The sequence below is a fragment of the Arvicanthis niloticus genome, chromosome 25, assembly GCF_011762505.2.
Source record: "Arvicanthis niloticus isolate mArvNil1 chromosome 25, mArvNil1.pat.X, whole genome shotgun sequence".
In the NCBI taxonomy this organism is placed as follows: Eukaryota; Metazoa; Chordata; class Mammalia; order Rodentia; family Muridae; genus Arvicanthis; species Arvicanthis niloticus.
In genome coordinates, this window is record NC_133433.1 from 2970089 (window position 1) to 2997055 (window position 26967).

Below are 26967 nucleotides of genomic sequence, written 5' to 3' on the forward strand. Positions count from 1 at the left end.
TCCATAACTAAGACAGGTACTGACAGACACAGGCACCTGTTGTTCTAGACAATGGACTGTCACTCAGACTCATACTGCTCTCAGTTGAGACAGACCAGAGCAAATAAGGTACACACGAGAGACTGACATCTGGCGGGGAGGGGAGGGGGGCCAAGTTCTCTTAGTTTATACATGAGACAACAAGGTGAATGAATAAGGGAAACTGGCATTCGTTTGCACCTGTGGACATTAGAAGTCATCTCTGCTAGGCTGTTGATGGAAGGTCACAGCTCTCCGCCACAGCGATGGCCAGAAATGAGTGGAGCTAAGAACAATTCATTTTCAAACATTGCCTAGATACCTTCTACTCTATGGCAACAGGTGAGCGTCGCATTTCTTCTCCCCCTACCCCTTCCCTCTCCTGAATCTTTAGCTCACTTTGGAACATTACATGCTCTCTTTCTAAAAACACGCAGAAGCAATAAATCAGCCAGTTAAAGAAGACCCAGCCAGTCCAACACAGATCGATTTCACAGGGAGGTCGATGGGCCGCTAATAGAATTACAACTACCTGTCAAAACAGGGAAAATATATCTGTGACAGTGACAAAGGGCAGATCAATTTGAAAAGAGGCTTTTTACTTCTGGAAGTGAGGATGTGGAGTCCATGGATGACTCTGTAAGTCTGTAACTGTGAGTAGAAACCATCTACCTAGAAGGCTCAAGCTAAGGTTACATCAATGGTTCTGGAAGAACACACTTGATTCTCTCTTTTTCTTAATCGAGTTTGTCTGGTAACTGTAACAATTTGCTTTCTAATAGATTATAACACAGAACAATTGCCTGAAACCCATACGTTATTAACTCTGTTACCTAAATAAGTTGGTCTTGTCTATTAAATACATTACATTCCCACTTAATAAGTAATAAATTAGCATTTCTACTTTCTTCAGACAAGCGTGTACATAGCCAAGGACATCTATCTGGAAAATCTTTGTCTTGTAAGTCAACTTGGTCATTTTCAGAGGCTCTATAGGCAGTTGACAATGTTACTTTTTCTAGGAGCCACTTCTGTGCTCAGGCTCAGGCTCCTGCAAAGAATTTAAGGAAGAGTGAAACTCGCAGTCTGGATCCCTCATGAATCTTCCTTTCCTCCTTCCACCCTTCACTCCTCCTATCCTCTCTCCCCTTTTTTTTTTCTAAAAAAGAAAAATCTCTTTAACAATTAATTAAAATGCATTAATTTAGAGCAGCACCAAGAATTCTTCAGAAAAACAGACACAGACAGAAGCAACCATCTGTTATACAACAGCAATAACCCAGAAATGAAACGTTTGTGGGACTGTAATTTCCGTAGCGGACAAGACCAGCTCATTTAGGTTAACAGAGCTAAATGTACTTTTAGGCTATTGGTCCCTGTTATAGAGACTTTGCCCTTTAACCACAATCAGCAACTACAACAAGTGGGAGGTTGCCAAAGTTCAATAATCCAAAGATACGTCTGTGTGGCAGTGCTGACAAGCATGAAGACACACGGCTTTGGAAGCAGGTACATCTGCAATTCTACTCTGTCACGAGCCACTTGACTCAGCTAAGCTGCTTAATTAAGTCCTCCTAACCTAACTCTTCCTTTCTCTACTATGGGGATATTAATACTGCTGACCTCACCTATTAATAACAATGAGGGAGGGAAAGAGCTGGCATGCTAAACCCATTGCTTCCTGATGCAGAAGGGAGACCTACTTAACTCTCGGGAATCCGGGTGAATATTTTCCTGTGTCTGAGTGAGTCCATCTCTATGTCCTCCTCTCTCTTTTAGTATGTATCCAGAGCCTCTTACTGCCTGGAGTAGGTAAAGTAGTGTTTGCCTGAGCTGCTCTTGAGCTCTTGCACTGGCTTGCTTTCACCTCCTCCCCGACAGTGATCGGGAAGGGAGGGGAAGACACAGACATGAGGGTTGCTATGTTTCAGAATGTTGCTTGTCGGGGATACGTTAAAAAGTAGTAACTTTCTGAAAGTCAAAAGGAGCTTGTAGACTGAACCTCAATCAGAGACAAATTTAAAGCTGTACTTGGTTGTAAAAAGGACCAGGAGCTCTGTAGGTGGCACCATTATCAACTTATATCCATGTATGTGTCTCTTGTTGGGCCCAAACCTCATTCCTGATGGGGTAGCATTTTCATTAATTGTCACCCTTGTGTGGTTCCAACATCAGAGCCATCACCATGGTTGCTTGGCACAAGTAAGTATTGACAGTAGACTTAATTTTTATTCTATTTACTACCTCCCTGCAAAGAACTGTATAGATGCTATGTATAGATGTCTGTATAGATGTTATGTAATGACTCCATGCTTGGATGCTTTTGCACTGTTACCCTGGGAACCTGTCTTCAATATCACAGTGGAGTGTCAAACCTCATTTTGAGATGAGAGGAGCAGCATGGTCTACTGGATCCATGCCAGATGATTCAAGTATGCCAGGGCAGGGGAAGAGCGCTGAGTGACTTAAACTCCGGAGTTTGCCCTTGCACTGATGTTCTTTGTGTAAGTCTATGCTCTCTCCCTCAAGTCCCCTTTGTTCTCCGAAGGTGATAATGTTAAAAGTAGTCCTTTAAGGGATTGCCAAGGTCTTAGCTTTGTGGGAGAGCAATCACCTGCCGATCTGTGCCTGTAACCAGAATCAGAGAATGTTATCCCCCCAAAGAACAAGCATATTCTGGCTAGTATCTGGGTAGAACCTGGGCTTCTCTCTTTCCAAAGAAAGAAGACAGGGTTTCCAAAGAAGAAGGAGGCTAGGGTTGTGGGGAGCTTCTGACACTCGTCTCCTGCTCTGTCTTAGTTTGGGTAATGTTTGGTCTGTACCCTGCTCTGTTCTGCCTTAGGTCTGCAGTACAGTAATGGAGAGAACTACCAGGTGGCAAATACTAAAAGACAAAAACAAACAAACAAACAAACAAACAAACACCAACAACAGCCTACTCTTAAATTTAAGAAGCATATGGTGCAGTTATTGTTTTTTTTTTTTTTGGATCCAAGGCGAGACCCTGTGAGGTACCTGTTGCTCTGCAGCCCAGTGTAGTCGTTTCCTTCTCTGTGGGTTCTTTCCTGCCATCTCCATCCTGGAGACCTGTGGAGTCTATCTCCTCTCCTGAAGACTTCAGTTTGTAGAGGGAATACTGGTTAATTGGTGAACAGCTCATCAGAATTGTAAAGGTCAGCGTTAATAGGCAACAACATACTCATGTTTAAAAACAGCAGGATGTGACAAAAGCAATTTAGCCTGATAAATGTGCTTTAGAAATCTGTTGAGTTGTTTTGTCTCCCTCGGGCTCTCTGTCCATCTTCATCCATTCCTCTCCTTCTCTCTTGGCTCCCTTTGCTTATATGCTCTTCATTTTGTACTGTCTGCTCTCTTGTGTTTCTCCCTCACATTGGAACAATGTCTTTTGGGTTCTCTGTTATGCCCCCCCCCAACCCCGTCATCTTATCTGATTTCATTCTTTATCGTTTTTTTTAATCCCTTATCTCAAACATTTAAATGTCTTTTTCCATTAATAAAACTAAAGTATTCTTGGTATTGTTACCATGGTTTCAGAGATTGCATTTCACCCGCTTCTATATGACCTCTAGCTCTTCTTCAAGGACCTAGCCAATTATTTCTGTAAAAACATAAATCAGAGAGTGCACCTGTGATATCTCATGTGAGCTCACAAGCAGCACCTCTGGTCCTTGTGCCACGTTTTCCAGTGTCACCTTTGGAGGCTCTGAGTGCCCACAGTGCTTGAGTGGTGTATGATTCCCATGGCTCCTGCCATGCCCTGTTCCCCTCAGAGTCAGGGATATTGCCTTGTGCCTCACCTTGAATCTCATACCAAGACCAGAAGGATACTGAGTACTGGCATGAGACAGGCTTTTAGAGGGATGAGGTGGTGATGGGGTTTTCAGAGGTGGTAGTTCTGGTTCACAGAATGGTTGTAGCCACACAATGTCCAGAGCCTCCCAGTGCTGTTTTCTGGCTTATGTGTAATAATTACATACCAATAACATACACTTTTTAAATGTTGTATATGCAAATATTTTATGTACACCTTTAAATGTTGTATGTACAGATCACTGAAGAAAATTGATTTTCTTTTAATGCAGAGTCAAATTCCAAGCCTTTTACATGTTTATAGGGCCCATCCCTCCCTCCCTTCAGACAGCCATTTTCTATATTCTACCTTCCTTGGTTTTGCATGCCAGTTGGACTGTTCTTCTAGGTGGGGTCTTTGCTTATGATGATCTACCCTCCTGGAACAAGCCCCACTCCCACCCCACTGCCTCTGCTTCTCTTCCCATTGTTGACCCATTTCTCACGGTGCAGCATCATTTCCTTAGCACACACAGTCTTACAGCATCATCAACATCTTCTTCATAGAACTGAGGATAAAAGAAGATAACAGAGGAGCAGACATGGACCATGATCAAAGTGATTAATTTACCTCAGGGCACTCAGAGTTTCTTCTCCTGGTTCCCAGTCTACATGACTCAGGGATCATGTTTGTTTTTTTAATATTCTGATGCTTCCCAGGCCTAGCATATAATAAAGTAAGTATCCATTGTTGACTGGATACTTACGTTATATGAACCATTTCAGTTTTTGCTATGATGCTATAAGGCAGGGGTTGGAGAAGCACCGTTCAGAGACCAGATCCTTTCCATTGCTTGCTCTCAATGGTGTTTTTTTTTTTTTTTTTTTTTTTTTTTTTTTTTTTTTTTTTTTTTTTTTTTTTTACAACTAAGCTACAAGGATTGATTTATGTATTGTTTATTGTAACTCCTGCCACAGTGACAGAAATAAGTAGCTATAAAAGGCTATTTTTCTTGAAAATACCAAGGCACTGATATGGGGCCCTTTATATAAAAAAGCTGCCACCTACCATAATAGAGTGATGCAGACGTGTGAGGGTGGTCTAGCCATGGCATCTGTCACCAGGCTGATTACTGGGACTGATTTGGCTAACGTGTGAAGTGGAAGTTTCTGGATGTATCATGTGATGCAGACTCATTGTGGTGTTTTGCTGAGGCAAGACCTATGGGAGGACATGTGATGTTTGGAGAGAGTTTAGATAGGACTCAATGGACAGTGCTGGTCACTTGCATAGCTAGCTGTGCAATGCTTTGTTGGTCTTGAGTCTTTGCTGAACTTTCCTTCATTGAGAGAGGCATGGCAGAGAACTTCTCCTGGTTCTGGATGTTCCTGTTGCCAATTCAGTGGAGGCCTGGCTGCTTCTACTGGATCCTGCTACCACTGCTGATTCATGCTTGGTATCTTAACATTACTGAAACAGCGCTGTTGGTATCCTGACAACAGGATTGGAATCGCCCCATTGAACTATTTCTAAACAGGTCCACATCCCCTTGTCCTATTCACTATCTTTTCTCCCCTACCTTTGGACAGTGGGCTAGAAGGGGGTCAAATTGTTTGAGAACCCTTATTAAAGTAGGTTTAAAAAAAATCAAAGTCTACAGTGGTGGTTTGAACTGGAATGGCCACATAGGCTCATGTGTTTGAATGGTTGGTTCCCAGTTAGTGAAACTGTTTGTAAAGGATTGGGAAGTGTAGTCTTGTTGGAGAAGGTATGTCAGTGGGGTAGGGCTTTGGGGTTTCAAAAGCTCAGACCAGGCCCATCCAGTCTCAGTCTCTCTCTCTCTCTCTCTCTCTCTCTCTCTCTCTCTCTCTCTCTCTCTCTCTCTCTCTCTCTCCTACTTGTGGATAAGGATGTAAGCTCTCAGCAAATGTTTCAACACCATTGCCTATCTGCTTCCTGCCATGAACATGGACTTTCCTCTGAAACTGTAAGCAAGCCCCCATTTAAATGCCTTTTAAAAATAAAATTGCCTTGGTCCATGGTGTCTCTTCACATCTGTAGAATAATTACTAAGACAATCTCATTGATTCGGTGGGTTTCCCTTTTCTCCCTTACTGGTGACTCCATGTTTCTTGAAGTTGTGAACTAGGTTAAAGAGGACAATCTTACCTTTAAAAGTAGGACTGGTCTTCAGTCAAAAGTATGCAGTTGGGTTCTCCTGTTAAAGTCTCTAAATGGTCAAGGTAATGTAGGATCTCCATTGGCAGGGATGAAGACACAGAAGGTCTAAGATTTTAATAACTTCCTCTTGCTTGATGTTTTGCAGCTATTTGCTCTGAGTTGCAATATGCTCTCCCTGAGGGAGGAGGAGAGACCATAAGGCTAAGGAGGCTTAGATACTTAGTCCTGAGCAATTGTAGCAGTTGTGGAGAAGAGACTCATCAACTGCCTGAGATGCCTGCAAGTTGCTCAGGGAGCCCAGGGATCAGCTTTTCAAGCAGGGCTGCCTTTTAGGTGATGCCTTTGAGTCATCCATTCACCCGTCAGACGCTTGGAAGCAATCTCAAACTCCCTGGTTTTCTAAGATAGCTTTGGTGGGATTATTTCTTTGGTCTGTTCTCAGTGCCTTATGTGGGTAGGGTCAACCCCTGCTTGTTCAGGCCTCACAGGAAAGTTACACAGCACTGGAGTTCAGAAGGGAGAATTGGCTGAGGAGATGGATTACTGATGTATTAATCAGGATTCTCTAGAGGAACAGAATCAATAGATGAATATATATTGAAAATTTTAGGAAACCAGCTCACGTTAAAATAGCAAGAACTGCTCAATAGTACCTGGGAGCTGAGAACTTGGAACTGCTTTGTCTTCGAGGCTGGGTCACAATGTAGGCCCCCAAACCTAGAAGGTTCCTGGAAAACTGCTGGTCCTACAACCAGGATGGAAGCCTGGAAACAGTTCTGCTATCAACAAAGGAATCAGCATCATGGCAACAACAGCGTAAATCAACAAGGGGGAAGAAATGCCAAAGAGCAAAAGGCCCTTTTTACCTTGGCTGCTATGAAAGTTGCTGTCCATGCTTGGCGATGGGACTTCCCACATCAATTAAGCAAATAAGACAGAAATAAGACAGTTCTTCAGTTAAGGGGTTCTGTTCTGATGTTTCTAATTTGTGACAAGTTGACTTTAAAGCCAACAACAAGAGTGGGTAGAAATGCTTGCTGGCTGAATGTGAGGACCTGAGTTCAAATCCCTATACCCATATAGAAGCTGGACACATAGCGCAGTGTTTGTGAACCAGTGATTCTATGTGCAGGCAGGGGCAGACATAGTAGGAGCCCTGGAAGTTCACAGGGCAATTTGCTTAGAGCATGCAGTGGGAAACAAGAAGAAACTTTGTCACAAGCCAGGAAGAAAGTAAGGGGTATCATGAAGATGTCCTCTGATATCACATGTGTGTACTGTGGTATACAAGTGCCATTTCACACACACATAAACACACACACACACACATCTTACACATTCACACACACACATACAGAACTGAGATTTAAAACTGTCACACCCATTTTTCATTCCCCCTACAAGTTGAATCTCCTAGTTGATATAAGATGATACTTAAGAAGGTAGAGTAAATTCCCACAGAAGGAGTGAGAATTCTGTGTTGAGCAAGAGAAGATGGCATAGTACGGGCAGAGACACAGAGGCATAAGAGGAAGCTAGTCAGGGTGACCAAACTGTGGTAGTGCTAGCTGTGAGAAAAAACTGATTTAAAAAGAGGCAGCAAGAGTGAAGGGAACCTGCCAGAACCTCGAACCTGAGCTCCGAAGCCTTTGACCCATGCTTTGCCTGCACATTTTATATTTAAGTTAATTTGTTTGAACTTTTGTTACAAATATATGCTCAATAAATCATCCATGGGTGTCATGGTATATATATTATATTGTGTATATCACAAAACATATAAATATTGACAATGTGTAAAGTTAAGCTGAAGGGAAGGTGACTTTAAAAGTATTTATATGTAGTTAATGGTTCAAAATATCTTTTGGCTTTTGGATAGTGATGTTTAATAGGAGTTGTGTTAATGAATGTGCTTAAGTATATTTGAAAATCTTGGAGTTCACTTAGTGATGCAATTGTTTGAAGGTGTCATTTTCAAAAAAGATTTATTTTTATTTTATATATATATATATATATATATATATATATATATATATATATATATACTGTTTTCAGACATACCAGAAGAGGACATCTGGACTTATTACAGATGGTTGTGAGCTACCATATTGTTGCTGGGAATTGAACTTAGGACCTTTGAAAGAATAGTCAGTACTGTTAACCATTGAGCCATCTCTTCAGCCTCTTGAAAATGTCATTTTGAGATTGATTTTCTGCAAAATGATGACTCCAGTGGTGTCATAGCTGAAAATGATGGTGCAGAAGGATGCCCAAGGATGGTGTAGAAGGATGCCCAAGGATGGTGCAGAAGGATGCCCAAGGATGGTGCAGAAGGATGCACAAGGATGGAGCAGAAGGATGAACAAGGATGGTACAGAAGAATGCATTAGGATGCCCAAGGATGGTGCAGAAAGATGCACAGAAATAGTATAGAAAAATGCACAAGAATGATGTAGAAGGATGCCCAAGGATGGTGCAGAAGGATGCCCAAGGATGGTGCAGAAGGATGCCCAAGGATAGTGTAGAAGGATGCCCAAGGATAGTGTAGAAGGATGCCCAAGGATGGTGTAGAAGGATGCCCAATGATGGTGCAGAAGGATGCCCAAGGATGGTGTAGAAGGATGCCCAAGGATAGTGTAGAAGGATGCCCAAGGATGGTGCAGAAGGATGCCCAAGGATAGTGTAGAAGGATACACAAGGATGGTGCAGAAGGATGCCCAAGGATGGAGCAGAAGGATGCCCAAAGATGGTGCAGAAGGATGGACAAGGATGGTGTAGAAGGATGCACAAGGATGGTGCAGAAGGATGCCCAAGGATGGTGCAGAAGGATGCCCAAGGATAGTGTAGAAGAATGCCCAAGGATGGTGTAGAAGGATGCCCAAGGATGGTGTAGAAGGATGCCCAATGATGGTGCAGAAGGATGCCCAAGGATGGTGTAGAAGGATGCACAAGGATGGTGCAGAAGGATGCCCAAGGATAGTGTAGAAGGATGCCCAAGGATGGTGTAGAAGGATGCCCAAGGATGGTGTAGAAGGATACACAAGGATGGTGTAGAAGGAGGCACAAGGATGGTGCAGAAGGATGCACAAGCATGGAGCAGAAGGATGAACAAGGATGGTACAGAAGAATGCATTAGGATGCCCAAGGATGGTGCAGAAAGATTCACAGAAATAGTATAGAAAAATGCCCAAGTATGGTGTAGAAGGATGCCCAAAATGTAGCATAAGGGTTCCTGATTCATGTACGAGGAGTTCATCACTGAAGTTACTTACTTTACATCTACCAACCCACCAGTCATGCAAAGGTTTTTATCTCAATTTGCCCAGCATGCCTATGCTTTTCCTGCTGTTAATTGCTTGCCACTATGCAAATAAGTTTGAAGGTGGTCTATTCTTACATGTTTACACAACTCGTTCATAAACCACCTAAAACTTTTGCCCTGGAAAAATGAAAGAAAGAGCAGGAAATTGTGAGTTTACTCTGTTAGTTGTGTCAAAAATTTATACCTTTTTCATCGATAAATTTTCCATAGCCATTGCAATGTTTGCTTCTGAAATTTTACCTGCAAAGAGATACTTACCTTCCCTGGAAGAGATAGATTTTATGCTTAGTTTTTGAAGATAAATACATCCAGGTTACAGTCAGATTGTATCACTGTTGACTTTGCCTCCTCTTTTTGGGTATGAGAACAATCTGCCTTGGTATTCATTGGTAGTACAGTGTGTTCTTTAGTCCACTGCTTCTCTGAAAGGCCACTTTAAGATGCTTGTGGCTTTTAAGATGGTGGTGACTAGTTAAAAGTATTACACATAACCTGAAAACCCACAAAAGCATGCAAACAGTCATAAAGCATGTAAACAAATGAATGATTTTTGGGCCCCACTATTAAGTCCCCCAAGTTAGCGTGTATATTAAATAATAGAAATGTTCTCTTATTTTTTTATGTAAATATAAATGGAAACCGTTAAATGTTCTTCTCAGACCCAAGTAGTTTATCACTTTCCCCTCGGGCAAGCTCTTATTATTTAAGAGACCACTGTTCTCAGAGCAACAAACTCACCATAGGGTACAAGTGATATGATCAGGTTCAGGTTCAGTTGGCTTTGGGGATTATATTTTGTGCTTTGAATCTAGACACTTTAAGCATTCCCTAAGGTTTTTACTGTGTGCATATTCAAGTAAACAAATCGCTGGTTTTGCATAATATCCAAACATCCTCTATGTAGCAACCACTCTGAACTTCAGGAAGCCCTGCCCTTGTTGCTATCCACGCTCTTTGGAGTTCTCTGGAATCTCAGGGCCTTTGTCCTTTGGGTTGGAGAGATAAGGTTCTTCCATACGAGGAAAGCATTGGGTAATTTAAGTACCTCAGAGTGCAAAGAAGAGCAGTTGTGTTCTGCGAGAGAGGCAGGGCAAATGCTTTTGTGACCCTATTAAAAGTGAAGACTTAAGGGGAAGAATTATTAGCTCTGACTCCATATTTTAAAAGGAGGAAAAGGAGTAAAGAAAATGAGAAATAACCTCAGGTTCAGAGTTACTTGAGGAGCTGTGCCCTTTGTAAGTCTTAATGAGCAATTGCTGTTTTGTTTTGAATATAAGCATATAAAGATAAAGAACTAACCACTGACCTTGAAACAAGGAGACAAAAAAAAATGGAGCTGGTCACTGAGAAATAGAGCTGTCAAACTAACCTACCTGGGTGAAATTTAATGGCCATTTTGGATAAAAGTGCTGTGTTAGCTTAGTCTGCAGACTGTGTGCCCTGTGCATGAGGGACTTCATCCCTTTTTAAGCTTGCAGAATTGCTCTTGAATGAACCTTCCTTATATCTTTAGAAAATAATTAGATACAATTTATTATTTAATTTTATGATTTTTAAACCAATTTTGGGGTTTGTGTGAGTTTAGAAGACAAACATTTAGAAAATTTAAAGACTATTCTGTGTCTGCAAATGGCTTATAAAATGGCATCCCCATTTAAAACCAGACCTTCTAAGTTCCTGAGTGGTTGTAAAATGCATTTTATATCTCAGGAAAAGGAATGTATGGCTGTTACAGCCACTCAGAATGGTAGATTGGAATCTTAACCAAGCTTTCAAAATATGATTGATCTCTGACCCTGGAATGAGTAGTGAGATGGAGCATCTGTTTGGAATTTCAAAACAGGTTGTTCCAAAACAGACCCATTACTCTTCAATACTAGAATACTCTACTCACTTTGAAGACAGAGTTGAAAGAGTGGGTATCTGTAGATAGATGTATGTGCATGCGTTCCTTTGGAGAAAGTCTCTGGGTAGGTTGTGAGTTTTACCTCTTTAGACTATGAAGAGAGAAAGGAGAGGGTAACTGCCTTTGGTACTGGCCTTTAATAAGCTCCCGTGGGGATCTTGGAATGTGTTTTTTTGCAGTTAGCTAGCTAGTCACCAGTGACACATGCCTGCCTTCCACCTGGGGAGTTTGAATGAGGAGAATGAGCTCTGGAGGATCAATGTTTCAGAATCATTAGGCTTAGTCTATATCTCTTGAATCTATTTAGATAAACAGTTTATGGGTATTTCCAATAATAGACATGAGGGATGGGTAAAAGCTGATGTGGCCATCCGAGACTTTCCTCACAAGCATTGATCATCAAGACACAGACTCCTGAGCAGACAGCAAACTGGAATGTTATAAAAGCAAAAAGGAGAAGGAAGGATGGGATAGGGAGCTTGTGGGGGGATGGGGAAAATTACATCTGAAATGTAAATAAATAAAATATCTAATAAAAAAAGAATCCAGCTGGCCAGCCCAGTGTACAGATTCAAGAAGAGAATTATAGTGCTTAACAATTTCCAAGAGAAGCTCCCAAATGTGCCTCAAAAATAAGACTTTAAACACCCAACCGACCTCAGGAAAGCTCTGCATTGCTACTGATTAATAAACTCTGTCCCCTTTCTGCTCTTTCCTGCTTTGCCAGTTTCATCATAGAAAAATGAGAAGGCTGAATGAAGCTTTAGAAATGTAGGATGGATGGGTAAGAAGATGGGGCAAGATAATTTAAGCCTGTTCTTGTGACCTAAAGTGTCTAGGACATTCTGTGGTTTGACAGTGAACTGAGATGTCATGGGACTGCCCAGGGTTGTACTCAGGGAGTGTACTTTGCATTATGGGACCTATTTTCAAGTATAGTATGAGGCAGAAATAATGATAACAACAACAACAACATGTGATTGTAGTATCTCAGAAGTTCTGTTTATTCAATGCCCTGGTCTCCAAGCCACTGCTTAGGTCAGGATTTCCAGAATAGACACAAGAGACCACAGAGATTGCACTGCTCTACTGGTCCTGGGACCAAGGCTGGAGAGGGGGAGGATGTCTTGCAATTTTCATCCCTGCCTCCCTGTCTAGATGATCAGACTGGGGTGCAGAGGGAATGAGGCAAGGGTGCTAATTCTTTGGATACGGAAGGGGGTTTGCTGTGGTCTAAATGTCTGTGCTCCTTTTAACCTCTGCAATTCATATGAAATCCTATAACCAAGGGGATGATATTAGGAGAAGCAAGTTTCTTGGGGAGTGAATAGGTTGTGGAGGTAGTTTGAAGATGATAGAACTTCGAATTAAGACCCAAGAGAGCTACCCTGCTCCTTTTACCATGTGAGGACATAACCAAAGGGTATCATCTGTGAGGTGTGGGTCGTTACCAGTTTCATGCTATACCACTATTGCCTTGATCGCAACCTCTACAATTTTGAAACTCAATTCTCTGCTGCTCCTGGTTTATGTGTAGTTCCCCAGTTTACAATGTTTAGCTACAGCTTCCTACATGAACTGTTATAAGATGAGGGGTGTTTAGTTACATCACCTGCCTCATCAATGAATTGCACTGGTGGGTGCTCTGAACCTGGACAAAGCTTGGACTTCAATGAAAGCAAGATGTATCCCCTCAGCCTTTATTTATGTTCAGTGTGAAGATAGTTTCTTAGTTAGGGTTTCCATTGATGTGATAAAGCACCATGACCAAAAACAATTTGGGAAGCAAAGGGTTTATATCATCTAACAGCTTGAAGTCCATGATTCAGGTAATTCTGGCCAGGAACTCAGTGCAGAACCCTGAAGGCAGGAACTGTAGCAGAGGCGTGAAGGAGTGCTTCTCACTGGCTTGTTTCCCCATGGCTTGCTCACCTTGCTTTCTTATAACATCAAAGACCCCAAGTCCAGAGATGGTGGCCCTTACACCATCAATCCTCAATAAAGAAAATGAACTACAGCCTTGCCCACAGGCCAATGCAGCGATAGAGTTTTCTCAGTTGAGGTTCTCTTTTCCCAGATAATTCTAGCTTGTGTCAAGTTAGTGCAGATAATTTCTTACCATATTGTCGTATGTGTTGTTGTTACCATCCTTGTATAAGCAAGTAAGGAAACAGGTTCTAAGCACAAGTTTGAATCCTGGGACCTTTGGTTAATCTAAACCTTGGTGTCCTCGTCTAGAAGAGGTAGGACACTTAACTCACTGCATCACACTGAAGAGAATCCCTGCAGCATTTCCACTGTAGTTCTCGGTACTGACAGACTGGTTGTCTGCCAAGACTGTTGCTGTTTTGCTAACATGTGCACCAGTTCTCGTTATTCAGAGTATTCATGTTCTCTTACATCACTTGAACCACCAGTTAGCAGCTTCTGAATCATTGTTTCTGAAGATAATATAGACTTAAGGGTTTTTTGAGCCTTTGGTCACATCTTTGTAAATGAATGCATATTCCTGTTTTATGTATTTCTGTTTAAGGATATCTTATTGTGTATACATATATAGATGCTACGTATTAGCTTACTGATTTTATACTCACCCTGGAATCCATACAGATAGAATATTATGTAGCATATGCTTAGGTTTCAGCATGACAATTGGGGCCAATTAAAACAGAAAATCACCAAAACCCCAACTGACAATTTTGATATCATGAAGAAGGTAGAGTATGAGCTTTGACCTTAGCTGGGAAGTTGTTTGCTAGGTGAGTTAAAAATTTCAGGATATTGAAGATGTATACAAACAATTAGAAGACCTGTATAGTATTTGTTTGAATAGAAATCAACTTTACTCAAATTTCCTGCTATAAAATCCATGACTAGTGATAGCTGCCTGTATTGGATGAGCGGCACCTTGTGATCAAAGCACTATTTATCTATGCTGTGAAGAAGGAGAGTGGCAGGAAAGGCAGCTTAGTCCATCCCTGTTCAGAGCTTTTACAGAGCTTGCCAAATTCTGCCCCATGGGACCTTGCAGAAGCACTTCAATATTCTTTTAAAATGACAGCTATTCATATCCTGGAAGACACTATTGTTTCTCTCTGGACTCAACAGAAGGTTAAACAGATCCATTTCCTGTTGCCATTCTCCATATGATAATGCTATGATTACCCTCCTTGTCCCTGTTGCCCTTCCAGAGGACCTTCACTATTTCAACATCCTTTTTTTCCTTTTATTTTTGAGACTATAATATAATTACATCATTGTTCCATTTCTTTTCTTCCTTCCAACCCTTCTCATATACTCCATGGCTCTCTTTCAAATCCATGGCCTTTTTTTTCATTGATTCTTGTTACACACACACACACACACACACACACACACACACAGCATGCATCCAGGTAGCATTGTACAATGGTGCCTGGATGCATGCTTTCAGGGGTGACCATTTGATATTGGATAACAAATTGGGGTGCTCTTAGGGGGAGACTCCTCTTGATCTGTGATTCCTTAGGTGCTTGTAGCTCTTTGTGTAAAGTTTTGGTCCTGTGGGTTTTCCCCATCCACTTTGGCCTGTGTATTTGTGTTATCTTTATTCATCGTATGTTTAGGCAGTCATGTTGGTGAGACGTTATAAGGGTAGCTTTCTGACATTACTAGGATGTAGTCTCACAGCAAACTCTGATCCTCTGGCTATTCTAATATTTTTTATGTCTTTCTTTTTAAGTGCGGCACTTTAGACTAAGGTGAAACATATGAATGCTAGGTGAGGTTTGACCAGAGCTCCACAGAAAAAATAATTAACTCTCATTTTCTAAATGCTCTTTTGTTAAATTTTTTTCAGAGTTTGCATGGAAGAGATTGTTGGTGGCCAGACAGTAAGTATACGTGCTTCTTAGCATCCTTGTGCCTCATGCATCTAGGCAGAAGCATTTGCCTGTGGGTCACAAGTGGCAGTGATATAAGCCTCATCTAAACAGTTTCAAAAAATTCCCAATAGCTACGTTGGGAATGACAACATAAAAGCAGCTCTGAGTTCTAAGGGAGTATATGTGGAGAGCTGAGTAGAAAAGCCGTCTCACCTGTCCCAAGATGAAGCCTGCACTTTTTCTTTTTCTTTAAAAAGAAAAACCTCCAGTTTAAAAAAAAAAAAAAACAACAACAACAACAAAAAACCAAAACCAAAACCAAAAAATAACCCCCAAACCAGCATGTAGTCTTAACTTGTATCATACAAAACTCATAAAGCCTTTGATAGTCATAATACCCTCTCAACATATCCGCTGTCTGCTTACAAGAACTCAATGATTTTTTGGGAGGCACAAGTTTAAATATTTTATTTATTTTCATTAGATTTTATTTACATTTGTAAGCTATAGCAAATCCGTTTCCAGCTCTTCAAAAACTTCTATTTTTCCAGTCTTGTATCTTCTGCAAATGAATACTTCTTCAAATTCACAAGTTAACACATTATTATCCAATGCCTGGACTTGGCATTTGGACAAACAAGATGCAAATTATATATCTTGACCAAAACAGATTATTTTTCTATGTGAATTATTCATTGCGTACACGAATGTATGAGTGTGTTTTCTGTCCCTAATAAAGGACTTAATCCTATATTTATTGAGCCACAAAGAAAGGATCACAAGAGAAGGAATGAAGGAAGCTTTACAGAAAATGTTAACTGAGTTTTACAAGGGATTAAATCACTGACTGTATCTGACCCCAATGGACCCATACCACAAACAGTGCTACAAGTATCATTGTTTACCAACCAATATCTGAATGTCGCATTCAACATTTATCTTTATTAGATTTTATTGTTTTAACTACAGAAAATTCATTTCCAGCTTCTTTCCAATCTTCTGCAAATGAACACTTCTTTAAATTCATTGGTAAATACTTTATTATTCAATGCCCTAGATTTAGTTATACAAGATTGGTTCCAAATCCATTGTTCCCGTTTTCAGCAAATGATTATTAGAGTACACATATATTATTTTGGGTCCAGGGCATGGGAGAGTATACAAGTTAAGATAGAATCCGTGCTTTAGCTTAGACTATAAAATTTCACTCCATAGAAATTCAAGGCAAATAAGGTTGGTTGTTACATTGTTCTCTGAAAGACAAGTTAATCAAGCAGGCTGAGCACACAGTAGGATAGCAGTCTTAAGTCTTAAGAGACTTTGCCAAGTATATTATTAACTCTGGCTGTGAAGTCCAGCAAAAGTTCCAGGCTCTGTGTATGTAAGAGATATTTTTATAATATTGTATGACCACAATCTGTTTCTTTTTTCATTTACCATTCATTTTAATCCCCTCGAAAAATTTTTTTTCTCAAGAAAATTCTTGTCAGTTGAACTGGAATATACATTCTGGATTCTGATGCTGGGACTCAGGGATTAAAAACCTGACACCATCTAAAAAAAAGAAAATCCTCCACTAGGCTTTCTAAAATCTTCACTGTCATTTTTTTTTTTAAAGGTTAAAAGGACTTTGGTATACTGGGATCCGTAAAAATAAATCTGGCTTCATAATTGGAAGACCCTGGTCTTTCCAGGGGTAAGTTTAATGGTCTTGGTAAAATGTCTCAACTTCTAAAACCTTCAGGGATACTGTACTTCAATTCTGTTTCAAATACATAAATAGTGATGATCATTTCTATCCTAGATATCTCCAGGGTTGTGTGACGATTGTTGCATAAATTCTTCCCCAGAGCTAAGGCTTGCATGAATACTGCTATAGGTACTTTCTGTAGGCATATATTTTTCACAACCTACTTTGATAAGGGTTCAACCTCCCCTCTAACCCACCACCCACCAGAGGTAGTGGAAAAGAAAAGTTGTTAGGATACAAGTGGACCTGTTTAGAAATAGTTCTCTGGGGGGCAATTCCAATCTTTGTTGTTCTCAGTCCAGTCCACTAGCAAACACCAAACACGAATCAGCAGCTGCAGACCAGTCCGCTAAGCAAACACCGCACATGAATTAGCAAGCGCAGTCCAATCCAGAAGAAACTGCAAGGCTCACCAATTGGCCCAAGTCAGTGGAAGCAGCTTGAAGCTGGAGGAACCTTATGAGAAGGGTTTTGGTGAGTTTCTCTCTGTGAAGTCCCCACAAGCAAAGCTCATCAATGCAATGTAAGGTGAACCAATGCATGGATGTAGTCGGTGAGGACTAGCGAGCGAGACAGAGCAAAGTGAACCCATGCTGGAGCCCCCACCGTTTGTAGGTCCTGTTTATATTCCTTTTAAACATCATGCGTTCTTTTTACGTGTTTGCTATAGCAAAGCATCATTTTACCTGTGTCCGCTTTAGCAAAACATAGTTTCACATGTCTGCCCCAGCGAAACATCATTGTAACCTGAGTCTCCAAAGAAACCAGAAATTTCCACTTTAACTCTCTGTCCCAAAGATAGATACTGTGTCTTCCCACAGGAGCTTGTGTCCCCTCACAGATCAGGAATGTGTGGTGGTCAGTAGATTTGAAGTAGTTTGTTAGCATCTCAGCTGTTATCCTCCTGTATCTGTTTCAAGAAGAGATGGATGCCTCCTGTACACTGTTTTGGGTCTATGCTCACTAAAGTCTCATTCCTTAAGGGCAAGAGAGAGCTGGGGCTCCGAGGTGGCACCATTGGTACTCAGTAATCCTGGCAATGGACTTTTCTACTGTCTCTCCTAGCTCCTCCTTGAAATAAGTGCTTTCGGATCACAGGGAAATCTCTTCAGGATGTCTTTAGGGCATCAATGGCCAGAAACCCTTCAATGAGTAATAATACATATCATTTTTATTATCTTTTTACAGCTTAGATCTGTTCCAGAAGGGCTTTGTGGAGAAGCCGCAAAGCAATAGTATGTGTATCAGTTTGTTTGCTAACCTCTCAGACGGTGAGATTTCTTCATGGTTGGCTAGCCTTCCAGGGATGCAGGCGTCTGTGTTTCTAATGTGAAGTCATCGTTTAGGTTGTGTGACATCAAACAGTTATTGGGAACCGTGTGGATTTTGTTTGTGCCTCTGTGAGCAGGCTCTAAAGGCTGACGATAGGAACATGGAGGACACTGACAATCCCAGTACACAGCACAGACACAGCAGGTGAATTAGCACACCAGCAAGCTCAGGGAAATGAGATGTTGATAAAAGATATGACCTATTTGTTTGAAGTCTTCACGTTTCCAACCCACTCCTGTTTCAGGACTCTAGTATAATCCTCGATCAACTTTGCAAAAATGAGAGCACTGAAGTCTTGTATACCAAGTTCTCATTTTCTGACAAGCAGCCACTTCATTGCCTAGGTAGTTCTGTCCCTTGCTACGCTCAATGTGAATTTGGCATCATAAGAGCTTCTATTAGGTGTTGTTTACAGCCCTTCACTTATATCAGTGAATCCAGTTCTTCCAGCGTCAATGTGGTCTACGAACATGTAAGAGAAATAAGTTTCTGCGAAGACATATAGCTAGTTCATGGTCAAGCTAAGCTCTAGAACTCAGTCTCGCCATTCCCCAACCCAGGCAGTTATTAATGATTCTTTATAATAGATGATGATGATGATGATGATGATGATGATTTTGGTTTTAAGGCAAATTTCCATTATGTAGGTCAGACTGCTCCAAATTTACTATTCTCCCATCTAAGCCTGCTGAGTACTGTGGCAGCAAGTGTGCGCCATTGTACTGGCTTTTAGGATACATTAGATACCTAGTGTGGTGGCACAGACCTGTAATCCCAGTGCCTTGGAGGCAGAAACAGGAGGGTCACTGTAAGTCTGAGGCTAGCCTGGGTTACCTAGTAAATTCTAGACCAGCCTGGGTTATATAGTTAATTTCAGGATAGCCAGGGATATATAATGAGACCCCTGTCTCAGAAGCAAAACAAAAGTAAATAAGTAAATACACAGGTTGTATTTATGGATTTAAGAATATATATGTATATGCAGATACAAATATGTATGAAACCACAAGGAAAAAGAGGTCATGAATTTGAAAGACAACAAAAAGAGATACATGGGAGGGTTTGGAAGGTGAAAGGGAGAAATGATGTAATCATATTATAATCTGAAAAATAAAATGTATTAAAATATATGTGTATGTTTTTCGAGACAGGGTCTCATTATGTAGCTCTGATTGCTCTGGAATTCATTATATAGATCAGGCTGGCCTTGAAATCACAGATATCTGCCACTCTCTGCCTACCTGGTGCTGGGATTATGTCACTACTCTCGGCTAAACAGAAACACTAGACACGCCCTCTCTAGACAGCAGACTGGTACCTTTCAGCATCTTGGATTCCCACATAATAATGCTGAGCTGAGCTTAGTCTGTCTTGATTATTCCCTGTAGGACATTGTAGTTAGTCTGTAGGCACTGCAGAAGGAGACAGAATTATGCAGATCAGATAATGACAGAATAGGCTGATCCAGTTGGCTCAGGCTCTTACAAGAAAACACCAACCCCAAGGTGGTTAAGAGCAGGCACACATCTGGAGTCCAGATGTCCAAGGTCAAGGTGGGGGGAGACTTGGTGACTCATGGTTGGCAAATGGCAATAGTTTCTTATTTCTCTAACATCATTGCAGGGGGAGGGATGGAGAAAGAATGTAGAGCAGGGGTAGGTGGAGAAGGGAGAGTATCTCATGCCTCTTCTTGCGGGAATGTGGGTGCTACCTCTATAGAAGCTGTCACCACAGTCGTGTCCCAGTTTCTTTCCAAAACCCGACTTGATATTGAATGTCAGTGTCTGAGTTTTAAGGAATGTGACACTGGCTCTGCAGCGGCTGTATTCTGGCGTACCCTGGTCCTGCTATGCTCGTTAGCCCCCTTTCTCATGGTCAGAGAGTCACTTCATCAGAGTAAGTTGCTTCTAAAATTTTTCATTCCCATTATAATTTTTTTTTTTTACACAGGAAGTAGAGGTGTAGAGAGAGGGTTACAAGGAGGAAAGCAAGGTAGAAAGGCAAGTGCTGAACACTGACACCAGCCAGGTTTGTAAATCTCTGCTTAAGTTTAGCAGACCGCTCACTCACTCTTCTTTGAATCTCATTCCGCCTCTGAGATTCAAGGCAGCTGATTCTAAGCTCTTCCTGAAGCCTCACCGGACTCAGGGATGCCATTTCATAGCACATATTTCTGTGCTTCCTGACCAAACACCGCTCTCTTCCCTGGCATTTTAATGCTTTGTCACTTGAAGTCTGTATTTTGTTTGTGGGACACAGGACATAATGTTTTCCTGCAAGTACCAAAGAGTTCTCTTTGCAGATCCGACACACCTGTGTTTCATTCACGTTAGCTCCTTCTGCACATGGGAATGTTGCTGCTCTGCTTGAATGTTCCCGTTTTCCATTGCAAAGTGCTACCTTATTTTCCCTCCGCTGCTTCTGCTTGAGACACTGAATACTACATTTTTCTTCCTTGTTTCCAGAGCCAGTGCCATAATTTCTGCTCTCTAATGCCTCGTGGGCCTCTCTTGACGTCAGCCATCACTTCTGCATTCAAGCTGTGCCCACAATCCCACCTTTGCTCTGACTGTACATTTCCACCGGTCTGCAGCAGGACTGCTTGAATGGAAGAGGAAGTAAGTGTGTCACCTTCCTTTAACGAGAGCTCCGTTTCAGTTGTACTTTATGATCACAATTGCAGCATTGTAAGTTATATTTCATGTAGCCCCACCCTTCATCCAATCTGTATTAGCTTTGTACTTTTCCTTCAAAATGCTTTTTTCAATTTTTTCATTTTCCATGTCTGCCCCTGTGCACCCTTGAAGCATGAAGTTTAAATTGAAGCATGCAAAAGTTGTTTTTTAAGACTCTAGTTTAACCAGTTCCGGGCCCCGAGTGCCCTCAGTGAGGTCTGTCTTCCCCCTCATCTAGTCAAAACTCTAATTCTCAAAACTATGAAGAGACCTTTGAACTCTCAATACCCGAGGTAGTATTATGTAATGACAATTTATATCATAGTCTAATCTTCTACCAGCTTTGAACTGAAACAACAAAGGCTCTAAATCTTGGATACAACCCACTGTAAGCCTGTGGAAGCAGCCACTGGATGGGTCCTGAGTTTGGTTTGGAAAGACCTGGCTCACTTTCCCTGACGGCATGGCCTTCCTCATCCACCAGCTGTCTCCGCCTTAGATTAGCTGGTCCTACCGTCCTCACTCTTCCACAGTGCTTCTGGTGCTGCCAGTGCACCAAGGTAAGCCGAGTGCTTTTGTGTGCCAATCATTTCCACTGCCTTTCCAACCTTAATCTCCATCTCTGAGAATTCCCTCAGTAGCAGGTGGTGCATCCTTTTGCCTGCCTCCTTTCTTAGGCCTTCCACATCTCCTTTTTTTGTGCTCTGACTCTACTATTTCATTTATGTTTCTTTTCAGGTTGCTGATATTTTATTTTGCTCTCAAGGATAAACATCCACCCTGTTTAACACATTAAACACATAAACACATTAAAAAAAAAAAAAACCCAAAACAACCCACCTTTATCTAACACTCATTCCTCCCGTTTGGCACTTCTGATGTAATCATGATCAGAAACACCTACGTCAGTCTGAAATCGTTCCCGAACAATTGCTCTTCCCTTTGCCCCTCTTATGTGCCACTTGTGTTTTATGTCCTTTACCATTTACACATTATAAGCATTAGGTAAATGACAGTGAATTGGCCAGTGGGTCTTTGGTGCTTATTATCAATTTCCAAAGTTGATAACCATTTGAATATATTGCTGGTTATTTCTTTCATTCAGTGAAGAATGGATTTGTTTCCACCAAAGAAGCAGAAAATGTATGCCCATCACATCCATAATATTTGCATGGCTTCCTGTCTGGGCCAGAGCACTGAGCAGATCTTAGGTGGCAGCTCTGCCCCCAACATCCAAGAATCCAGAGGAAGCAGGGATCCCAGGCACTCGAACTCAGGCAGTATCCTAGGTAAGCAGACAGCAGGGCCCGCCCTAAACAGGGAGTAACTGGGAACCAAAAGGACCCAGGAAGTCACTCCCAGCCTGGAACACTGGTTCCTTCCTGTCTGGGCCAGAGCACTGAGCAGATCTTGGGTGGCAGCTCTTTCCCCAACATCCAAGAACCCAGAGGAAGCAGGGATCCCAGGTGCTCGAACTCAGGCAGTATCCTAGGTAAGCAGACAGCAGGGCCTGCCCTAAACAGGGAGTAACTGGGAACCAAAAGGACCCAGGAAGTCACTCCTGGCCTGGAACACTGGTTCCTTCCGGTCTGGGCCAGAGCACTGAGCAGATCTTGGGTGGCAGCTCTGTCCCCAACCTCCAAGAACCCAGAGGAAGCAGGGATCCCAAGCGCTCTAACTTGGACAGTGTCTTAGAAACTAGTTCTCAGATCTGAGGCCTAGACCAGACCTCTGCCAGGTCTGCTGTTGTGTGGACCCCGGATTCCACCTGAGACATACTGGAAGGTTCACTCAATCCAGATCCACAGAGGAACAAATGAACTCAGAGCTTCAGACAACATATCCTGAGATATTCTAGAGGAGACACTGCACCCAGAACAGCAGACACCTAGCTGGACTACTACCTTGGAGGCACCATATCCTGAGGCATCCTAGAGGTACCACTGTAATCAGTGCAGCTGGAAAAGATCACAGAGACATCTGGACCCCTAGGAGATCAGACACAAGCTAGATAACTAGAAAGACAGGCTTCAGTCAGAGACAGCAAGTACAGGCAGCACTAGAGTTAACCAGATGGCAAAAGGCAAGAGCAAGAATGTAAGCAACAGAAACCAAAGTTACATGGCATCATCAGAACCCATCTCCCCCATCAGAGCAAGCCCTGAACACCCCATCACACCAGAAAAGCAGGAATCAGAATTAAAATCACTTCTCATGATGATGATAGAGGGCTTTAAGAAAGACATAAATAACACTCTCAAAGAACTTAAGGAGAGCACTGGTAGACAGATAGAAACCCTTAAAGAGGAAACACAAAAATCCCTTAAGGAATTTCAAGAAAATGCAACCAAACGGGAAAAGTAATTAAACAGAACCATGCAGGATCTAAAAATGGAAGTAGAAACAATAAAGAAATCACAAAGGGACAATACCCTGGAGATAGAAAACCTAAAAAAAAGATCAGGAGTCATAGACACAAGTATCACCAACAGAATACAAGAGATGGAAGAGAGAATCTCATGTGCAGAAGATACCATGGAAAACATTGACACAACTGTCAAAGAAAATGCAAAATACAAAAAGCTACTAACCCAAAATATACAAGAAATCCAAGACACAATGAGAAGGCCAAACCTAAGGATAATAGGTATAGATGAGGGGGAAGACTCCCAACTAAAAGGACCAGTAAATATCCTCAACAAAATTATAGAGGAAAACTTCCCTAACCTAAAGAAAGAGATGTCCATAAATATAGAAGAAGCCTACAGAACTCCAAATAGTTTAGACCAGAAAAGAAATACTTCCCGCCACATAATAGTCAAAACAGCAAATGTACAAAACAAAGAAAAAATACTAAAAGCAGTAAGGGAAAAAGGCAAAGTAACATATAAAGGCAGACCTATAAGAATTACACCAGACTTCTCACCAGAGACCATAAAAGCCAGAAGATCCTGGACCGATATCATACAGACGCTAAGAGAACACAAATGCCAGCCCAGACTACTATACCCAGCAAAACTGTCAATCATTATTGATGGAGAAACCAAAATATTCCATGACAAATCCAAATTTGCACAGTATCTCAACACAAATCCAGCACTTCAAAGAATAATCGGTGGAAAACTCCAACACAAGGAGGGAAACTACAACCTAGAAAAAGCAAGAAAGTAATCTTCCAAAAACCCCAAAAGAAGATAGTTACACAAACATATCTCCACGGATGTTAGCCCAAAAGCTTGGATTAGTGAAGACTCAACCCACAGACCACATGAAGCTCATGAAGAAGGAAGACCAAGAGGGGATGCCTCAGTTCTACTTAGAACGAGAAATAAAAATGCTCAAGGGAGCAAATAGGGAAACAAAACATGGAACAGAAACTGAAGGAGGGGCCATCAGGAGACCTTTCCACCTGGGTATTCACCCCATGTACAGCCACCTAATCTAAACACTGTTGTGGATGACTGGAAGTGCATAATGTGAGGAACATGATATAGCTGTCTCCTTAGAGGTCAGCCAAAGACTAACACACTCAGAGGACAATGTTCACAATTAACCACTGATATGATCAGAGGTTTCCCAATGGAGAACTTAGTGAGAGGACTGAAGGAGCAGAAAGGGTTATTGACCCCAGGTGGTAAGCAACAATACCAAACAACCAGAGCCCCCCAGGGTCTAAACCACCAGCCTGGGAACACATAGGGAGGGACCCAAGACTCCAGAGGTATATGTAGGGGAGGATGGCCCTGTCAGACATAGGTGGGAGAGGAGTTTCTTGGTCCCATAAAAAAAATGAATGAAAAATGAATGAATAAACACACAGTGGGGGGGGGATGTGAGGGCGGGGAGGGGATAGTGAGGGGGTAGGTGTGGTCACTGCCTCATAGAAGCATGAGGAGGGGGATGGGATAGGTTTCTGGGTGGTGGGAGGAAGTAGGCTAAGGGGATAAAATCTGAAATGTAAATACTACAACCAATTTTAAGAAGCGGGGAAAAAAAAAGTCTTCAGAACCAACATGTTTAAAAAAAAATGTCAGCCCCCTGGGGGGGGAATTTTTTTTTCTTGATACTAAAACTTGTTCTGAGAATTGTATATTGCAGAATACACAGCCTTGGTGTATCTACTCATCAAGCATACTGAGCAGACCTGCCCAAACCTCTGATGTCCTGGAATTCCATCTGGATTCAGTGAAGACACAGCATCAGAGGCTTATCAACTTACTCTCCCCCCCACCCCTCTTCTAAAATCTCAACGCCCTTAATCAGCTTGAAGAAGTTAAAGAAGAGTCAGTGCCCCTATTCCCTGAGCTTGGGGACTAATGTGGTTAATAATGGTCTGTCTTTCTAGGGACAAGTAGTGGTTTTGTTGGAACAGGGGGGATTAGCTAGGACTTACTGCATAGCCATAACCTACTGGTAGAAATCTGTATAATTATTATCAAGATGAAGTTATAAATTCTTAAATGGTACAAAATTTACTTTGATCTCAAATTTAAGGTTTTCATTGGTACGAGCCTCTTATTAATATAAAAATGAGATGAATATCGATACACTCATGGGCATTGTGCCTGTATAACACATTTAGGAATACAGGGCCTAGACCCAGCCCTTTTTTAACTTTTTTAACTTATTTGGGATGGTTAACCTATGAGTTAAGGGACTATAGCAAATTCATATTTTTGAGTTTATTGTTAGGGTGCTTTCCATATTTTACTTAGAAATAGCTGAGAGGAGTTAACAGAAAACAGTCCAGGTTACCTTACATGGATAGTTGGTTTTCAAAACATCAGAAGTCCATAGAACTGATGCTACAAATATTTATATATTAATGTTCATATTGATTAGAGACCTGTCTGCTCCTGACAGCTTCCTGTCGTGGATTCTAAGAAGAAATTGAGCATCCTTGGAGTTACTCCAGTTGTGTGGTAACAGCCACTAGGCAAGAATTGCCTCTCTCCATCTACAGACAAATTACTGTCCAGAAAAGGACACACATGCAGAATAGTCGACTGATTATATCTGCCTAGACAGAGTAATCAGTCCTTAATAATCCTGCATCACCAAGGCCTGTCAGATGATTCTGGGCCAGAAGGCTGAAGATTTGATGCTCCAATATTCGGTAGTATAGGGGCTTTTCAGGTGTTCAGAGGTCTCCATAAATTGGCTAAGTTTTAGAAGCTATGCTTTGTGCTTCCCACAATTATAGTTAACTCAGTCATTCTGGATTTCTGACGGGGTTGAAAACTTATAGCTATTTACCATAAGAGAAAAGATTTGAGTGGATGGTCGTCAGCTGACATTCATCCTAAAGCCAGGTTCAGAACTAAATGTTTTAGTTAGGATAGATGACAGAGGTGCTGGTTAGTCAACAAAATGATGGACTGGGTATTAGGACTATCTTGTACCTCACTGGTACAAATTGGCATAATTATGCTCTAATTGTATTTTGAGAGAAAAGTTTCATTTTAACAGGAAGGGTGATGTGCAGGAGGAGCTAAGGTAGGAGGAGTACTGAGAGGAAGAAAAGGAGTAAGAAGAGGAGGAGAAGAAGGATAGGAGAAGCTAGGTGATGAAAGAGAGAAAGAGGGGGGAGACAGGGAGGCAGATATTCATGTATCTCCACCAGTCAAAGATAGTTGATATATCTAGGTCGGTCAGTGGGTTACACCTCTGATTGAACAATTCCAAACTTATAACGCTTATGATTAACATTATTTAAAAAAATGTATAAATGCAAAAAGGAAAAGGGGGCATAGGATAGGGGTTTTCTAAGGGGGGGGGAATGGGGAAAGGGGATGGCATCTGAAGTGTAAATAAAATATCTAATAAAAAAAACACCAAAAAAAATATTTCCATGTATTCTACCGATGTTTCTACAAATACTTGGCTTGCAATGAAAGTTTTGGAAATCAGTTCTAAATGATAGGGTAAGGCTTAAAGAAGCTTCACAATGAAAGCATTTAAAATAAAAATGTAAATGAATGTATGAATATGTCTCAGACCGAGCCGTGTAAACTTTCCAAGATGAATGGCAAAAATAAGGATTAAAATAATTTTTCAGGCTCTTACTGGTAAATTATAGTGAAGTGAAAGCATTTAGATGGGGGGAGGT

General features: G+C 41.5%; 1 long non-coding RNA gene across 3 annotated transcripts; it reads left to right on the plus strand.

Moving 5' to 3' along the window:
• Positions 1-1453: 1453 nt before the first annotated feature.
• On the plus strand, positions 1454-26613 carry LOC143438462 (uncharacterized). Of its 3 annotated transcripts, XR_013107278.1 has the most exons (7): positions 1454-1527; positions 15077-15110; positions 16720-16797; positions 20649-20801; positions 21200-21418; positions 21964-22147; positions 24957-26613. It is a non-coding gene; the product is annotated as an uncharacterized LOC143438462 (long non-coding RNA). The 3 variants fall into 3 exon arrangements; XR_013107279.1 differs by lacking the exon at positions 24957-26613 and having other exon boundaries at positions 21184-21418; positions 21964-22614; XR_013107277.1 differs by lacking the exon at positions 24957-26613 and having other exon boundaries at positions 21964-22614.
• The last annotated feature ends 354 nt before the right edge of the window (positions 26614-26967 follow it).